We start from the raw sequence: 7,413 nt of genomic DNA, 5'->3' as shown, positions 1-7,413 counted from the left end.
AACGCTACGCGCTGTGGACATCCAACTGCCCAACACTACAATATCGAGTATTACAACAATGCCAATGAGCCACAGACTGCACACAGCACAGCCAGTGATTTTCATACAGAGCGCTATGTGGCGGCGGCGTTACCAATATAAGAACCTAAACAGCCTACTTACAATGTTTCTTCTAAAATGTTCGACGTTTCGACCAGTCTGCTGGGATCTTCCTCAGTATCTTTTGGTGTCCACTACTGCTAGATCAAGGTTTGTTTTTCCTCGGCACAGTGATACCAGAAGGACAAAGCAACGTGTCCCACAGCTCGCAATGTACGTGTGTGATACCAAGAGCATCAGGATGCGTTTATCGTACTCACAGGGCCACCAGACTTTAAATCCTATGGAGAATCTGTGGGACCTCCTCGATAAGGCTGTTTGCGCTATGAATCCTCAAACGAGAAATCTAGGCAGCTGGTCTCAGCGTTGCTGCGTATACTTGGTATCTTCCACTCATCTGCTATCTTCCTGCATGTCGCACAGTGGTCCAACGTACAATAGGTGGTTATTCAAACTTTGGACAGGTGATCATATAACGTGACTGGACAGTGCACTTTATTGTTTATTTTTCTGTCGGGAATTTCCTCCTTCATGGCCTGTTCGGACGAGTTATGCCTGAAAACCATATTCACTGGTGATATGTGGGTTGTATTCCTACCAGTAATGGCTGTTGTGGAGGTTGAAAATACCTTCACGAGTGAAGGTAGATGCGTCAGTCCATATCACGTTATTTATAGAGTGTTCGTCATCCCCCACCTTTCCCAAAAGCCATTCGCAAAACTGTTCAAATGTTCAAATGTGTGTGATACCTTATGGGACTTAACTGCTAAGGTCATCAGTCCCTAAGCTTACACACTACTTAACCTAAATTATCCTAAGGACAAACACACACACCCATGCCCGTGGGAGAACTCGAACCTCCGCCGGGACCAGCCGCACAGTCCATGACTGCAGCGCCTCAGACCGCGAAACTATGCTCGTCTAATGCTGTATTCTTTCCGCTGGTGTTGAATTAACATCTAATGGTATGGATGCAGTTCGTCATCGAGTACCACTTCAACAACTAGTCTGAGATATCTGGAACGGAACTGCCTTGAAATATCATGAAGGAGGTGACTGGTGACCTGTTTCAAGAATCGCGTGAGCCGTTTGTAGAGAACGTGTAGTCCTTGGACGACCTCTGTCCATTACTAGTGGAGGTAGATAATCGGTTTCCCGAAGGCATTGCTCCAGGCGACGAAAAGCATTCTTATCGGGAAGAGTAGCTGCATTAGCTTGGTTATCGGATGCACGCAGCAAGAAGAGCGTACCGACGTATTCATCGTTTGTGTACTCCACCGGGAAGCCGCAATACATGATCTTGATACGTCCGGTTATGGTTAGCAGCCGGCCGGCGTGGCTGAGCGGTTCTAGGCGCTTCAGTCCGGAGCCGCTCGACCTCTTACGGTCGCAGGTTCGAATCCTGACTGGGGCATGGATGTGTGTGATGTCCTTAGGTTAGTTATGTTTAAGTAGTTCTAAATTCTACGGGACTGATGACCTCCGACGTTAAGTCCCATAGTGCTCAGAGCCATTTGAACCATTTTTTATGGTTAGCAGACACACCCATGCATTTTAATGGATCCCAATGTCATGTGATAGGCTGTTGTCATGCCATAAAATGATGACCTCGCTATAAACGACGGGAACTGCGGAACGGTCATCTAAAATATGGACAAGGAACCTGACGAGGATTCGAACCATGGCTCCATGGTGGATGTGGGTCTGATGTCCCAGCAGCCTACTTAGTGAACTGCAATGGTTGGTATTACTGTGTTCCTTTGTACATTCCGATACGCTGACAGTTTCGCCAGTTCCTCGTTTTCATATTTGTGTTTTCAAAATGTGTAACTAACCTTTTACTACGGATTATTCCTTATTATTGGGAATGGAAATACTTATTGTTTATGAAATTAACGTGAGAAGTGTAGGGTCGCCACCGACTCTAACCATACAACTAGTCAAAGATTTTGTCGAGTCGGAAAATAAATTAATTTGATCACAGACCAAAAACTCACAAAAATGCATACGTTGTGATGTCGCTCATAGGGGATACGATGTAGTTAATAGTATTCCCCGTGCACTGTTCACGACAATCAAACATTTAAAATAAAAGACAAAATGCATGAACACTGCATAAGATCAGCTCCCAGCAACACACCTGAAAATAAGACTTAACCTAAAGCATTTGTTATAAAATACAAGGGGAGACTAATCACTGGACCTGTGCGTAAGGAAACGCATTGGATGTGCTAACGGGAAAGCTACGAGGTGAGTGGCTTAGGCGCAAAAACGTAATCTCGGAACACAAGAGAAAATTGTAGATAAAATCATTTATTCCTAAGATAAGGATGTGAGGCATGTACACGATTCCTGATAACACGTGGTTTGTGGAGACACAATTTCTAGGTATAGTGCCCAAATTCCAACAATATCACATCACACAATCATGTTAACATTATCTAAAACAAACATGCGATCGGACAGTTAGTGATGCCGGTAGCCCAACAACTATAATGTTCTACCACGTGGTCGGCTCCCCACGGACGAAAGACACATAAAGCAAGGAAAATTTACGAGAAGGCAAAGCTCTAAATATTTAGAAAGGTGAAAGCTTATGCAGGCACAGCTGAAGGCAGACAGACATTCATACAGAAGCGAGTGCTCACTTCCTATCGACACCTTTGTGTGGCGATCTTCTGGCGGATCCAAGTCTGCTACAGAAATATGCTAAAACAAAAATCTGCCAAAGTTTTGCATTCCTTGCTGCGACAAGGCAAAGCAATCTTCCAGATTTGAAAAGCGAGACCAAAAGCTAACAGCTCTCCCCTCGCCAAGTAACAACGCGTAACGCGGGCAGTCCAACTCACCCTTCTTCGACTGGAGCACAACTGTGGACGCTTCCCGTACCGGCGGCAGACTGCCTCCCACTTCTCCAGCCTCTTCCACGCTCCGCGTGGCCCGGAAAACCCAAAGATGCCATTTCCGCCACCAACCTAACGCAGGTGGATTTCTCACAAGTAGCGAAAACCTCTTTGCCTACTTGACCACTACGAGAGTTGGCTATTCTGTACAACTGCTGCTGAATCTGTACGACTATCGCAGGCTTTCTGCAGCAGACTACGCCACCGTCTAGCAACGTGTCACACAACCACATTCATTTAATCACACCACTATGAGAGATATGAGGAAAGAGGAACAAGAAAAAGAAAGAGAAATGCTAATGAAATTGGGCTACCGGACTAATGAAAGGTGGCTACAGGACCCTTTCAAATGCACTCGATCTGAGAATCTGGATTAGGAATTGCATGCCGACCTCCAAGAGGGGTATTTTTTCTACACCCTGTATAAATCTCGCCCAGCAGATTTCACAACTGCGGATAAAAATGGCAACTGCTTAAGAACTCAAAGCCAGGCAATGTTCGGCTTGTGAGAGAAGAGGCCTCGCAGCAACCGAGCTGGACGTCTCCCCTATTAGGTCGGCGTTCGCAAGTGAAATGATGTAGAATGAACGCCCGAGTCGGACAGACAGCAGAGAGTGAAAAATTTATGCGACGCCTGCAAATTGCTCGCGAAATCGCCGCCACCCCACTGCGGGGCTCTCCGCTCTGCTCACTAATTGGGAGCCAGAGAGTATGTGTGTGTGTGTGTGTGTGTGTGTGTGTGTGTGTGTGTGTGTGCGCGCGCGCGCGCGTGGGAGGGCGGGTAGGTGGGACGGAAAGCCAACTGCCCCCTACCGGGGGTCAGCGTGAGCCGATCCCCCTGTCTAGGCCATATGTCCGCTCCAGAACACACAGCTGGTCGACAGCGATACCTACCTCAGCTTTACGCGACTGTACACAAAGACAAAGGTATTAAAATGAAACACTTACAGCCGTCCTTATGATCTCATTTATTGCGTGGCTACCAGTTTCAGTGCTTCAGTATACCGTCTTCAGGCCTTAGCAGAGGCTGAAGGGGTCAACACCATAAGTATACACGATGCATCAGACTGTAACCGCGATGTTTCGTTTCCAACCATGAAATACCTGATGTTTTGAGCGATTTTCAACGCTCGTTTAAGAAAATATCGGGCTGGCCCCCAGTCTCCGTACCAGAAAATGCCATAAGCAAACCGCTAAAATACGGCGAAACATAGAACAAAGTTTATAATAACATCGACTACTAGTATGTAGTATTGTCGAACATCCTAAAGGATATAGGAATCAACTGGAAAGATCGGAGACTTATAAGGGACTTGTACCTGGGACAAAGGGTAAAGGTACGACTGAACTATAGAGAAACGAACAGTGTGGAAATAGGAACGGGAATGAGACAAGGACGTTGTCTGTCGCCAAGTCTCTTCAACCTGTATGGAGAAATGCTGGCGAGAGAAGCGCTGAAAGGATGCGGAAACTTCAAAGTAGGAGGACGTCTCGTCAACACCATCAAGTATGCAGACGATCTGGTAGTGCTCGCCAAAAATCGGAGACAGCTGCAACACATGATGAACAATTTGGTGGAAACGGGATGAAAATACGGCATGGAAATCAACATCGAAATATCAAAAGTGATGCGCATATCAAAACGTGAGAAACACTTGAAGATAATTGTTGACAATCGGAAACTGGAAAATGGGAATCAATTCAAGTGCCTCGGAAGTTTTATCACAAAGGATGCCCACTGCACCAACGAAATCCGAGCAAGAATCGCCATGGCCGAAGCTGCTTTCAACAAGAAGAGGACTTTGCTGACCAGCAAGTTGAGTTTGGCATTGAGGAAAAAACTGATATAGTGCTACATTTGGAGCATTGCACTGTATGGAGCAGAGATATGGACCATGAGAAAGAAGGAGAAAAAATACTTAGAGAGCTTTGAAATATGGTGCTGGAGGAGAATGGAAAAGATCAAGTGGACGGATAGCATAAAAAACGAGGATGTACTGCGAAGAGTAGGAGACAAGAGAAGTATTCTGCGACAATTCTTCAGAGAAAGACCAACTGGACTGGACATGTACTTAGACACCAATGACTTATACATCATGTCATCCAAGGGAAATTCAGAGAAAACGCAGGACGAGGAAGAAGAAGAATTCAACATCTGGACAACATGAAAGATGGAAGGAGATACAACAGACTGAAGGAAGAAGCTGAAGACAGGGAACAATGGAATCAGAAATTCCCCGTAAGAAGACATCGACTTGCCACTAGGCAGAATACTACTTAATAATACTAGTCAAATAAAGTCGGGTGATACTGGAGGAATTAGATTAGGAAATGAGACACTTAAAGTAGTAAAGGAGCTTTGCTATTTGGGGAGCAAAATAACTGATGATGGTTGAAGTAGAGAGGATATAAAATGTAGACTGGCAATGGCAAGGAAAGCGTTTCTGAAGAAGAGAAATTCGTTGACATCGAGTATAGATTTAAGTGTCAGAAAGTCGTTTCTGAAAGTATTTGTATGGAGTGTAGCCATGTATGGAAGTGAAACATGGACGATAAATAGTTTGGACAAGAAGAGAATAGAAGCTTTCGAAATGTGGTGCTATAGAAGAATGCTGAAGATTAGATGGGTAGATCACATAACTAATGTGGAGGTATTGAATAGAAATTGGGGAGAAGAGGAGTTTGTGGCACAACTTGACAAGAAGAAGGGACTGGTTGGTAGGACATGTTATGAGGCATCAAGGGATCACCAATTTAGTATTGGAGGGCAGCGTGGAGGGTAAAAATCGTAGAGGAAGGTTAAGAGATGAATACACTAAGCAGGTTCAGAAGGATGTAGGTTTCAGTAGGTACTGGGAGATGAAGAAGCTTGCACAGGATAGAGTAGCATGGAGAACTGCCTCAAAGCAGTCTCAGGACTGAAGACAACAACAACAAGTGGTATTGAAATAATGAGAAAGATCGGGAACGTTATAGAAAACAAAGGTGAAAAATAAAAGATCTGGAAGTATATAGACTCGAACGTGGCAGCTTTTTTTCGCAGCTAATGACACTGTCAGATGAGCTGCGTCTTTAATATGCTATCCATATCTTCGCGTATGGTATTCATGTACCTCAATCAAAACGGCGCGCTTCTCATAGATCATCATTGTGCTGTTGCATTGAAACGATATACTTTGATGGCACCTAAGTTATAACACTAAAAACATCAAAAGCTAAAAGAGCCTACTGTCGATATGTAGTTTCCTTTTATTCTAATAAATCGTACCTACAACGACGCGTTTTCGAAAGCTATTCAGTTTACTGATTCTTTCTTTCTTTCTTTCACTGGTGCCATGTCCCGCGCCGACGCAGAGTCTGCATTTTTAGGAACAGATTTGGCAAGGTTAGTCGAAAGGAGTGGCAGGATGTCCTTCCTGCCGCCCCCATACCCCTGGGACGGAATTCGTGTAACCCTGCTGTCTGCGTCTAGTGTAATTCATGGAATAGTATGACCGTGTTCAGATGTCTGCGAGTCGTGTAACGGAGGCTGAACATGGGGATCAGCCCGGTATTCACCTAGCGGGATGTGGAAAACCTCGTAAAAACCACATCCAGGCTGGCCGGCACACCGACCGACGTCGGTAATCCGCCGAGCGGATTCGATCTGGGGCCGGTGCGCCTACCCGAGTCCAGGAAGCAACGCATTAGCCCTCTCTGCTAACCTGGAGGGTTATCTATTCATTTTACTGATGCTAGGCTCATATTCACACCACGCACTCTGTAATAAAGGAAACCCACCAAATACGTATATTAAGGGGTTCCGGAACGCCCTATACTTGCAATGTTAAAATAACGCTTATAAATTACATCTTTCCTCACAAAGTATTTGAGGTAGGAAGTTGAACTTTTTACAGATTATTTATTGGAATATGGGCTACAACTTAACACAGGGATTTTACAAAATTTTAGTTCAGTTATTAAAAATGATTTTTTTTCAATTGTAATGAAAATTCACAACATTTTTTTGCAATTTTTTATTTATATATTCAAAAATATACAGTTTTTTGGAAAAAGGCTGTGTTAAATTATGCAGAAGGTACTGTGTAACATTTATTGAAAGTTTGAAACATATATGTTTGGAAGATCCTTAGAAAACATGTAATTAGTATGAGAAAATAAAAGTTTTGGGAATCGAGCGACAAAGATTGGATTAACTTTTTAGTGCATTCCAGGTCCATAGGATGGATTATCTTCATCCTCTGCAAACTCCTCCTCCAGCTTCCTCTTCTTCCTCCTCCTGTTTACTCTTGCTTGTATTTCTAGACTCTTTACAGCCCTGTCTGCAGCCCGAAGGCGTTCCTTGTCTAAAGCAAGCATCGCTCGTTGTTGTGTTCGTAGATTTTGCTACCATTTTCTTCAGTTGCAGTTA

Source organism: Schistocerca serialis, chromosome 12 (genome assembly GCF_023864345.2).
Source record: "Schistocerca serialis cubense isolate TAMUIC-IGC-003099 chromosome 12, iqSchSeri2.2, whole genome shotgun sequence".
Classification (NCBI taxonomy): domain Eukaryota; kingdom Metazoa; phylum Arthropoda; class Insecta; order Orthoptera; family Acrididae; genus Schistocerca; species Schistocerca serialis.
This window is presented reverse-complemented; position numbering follows the sequence as displayed.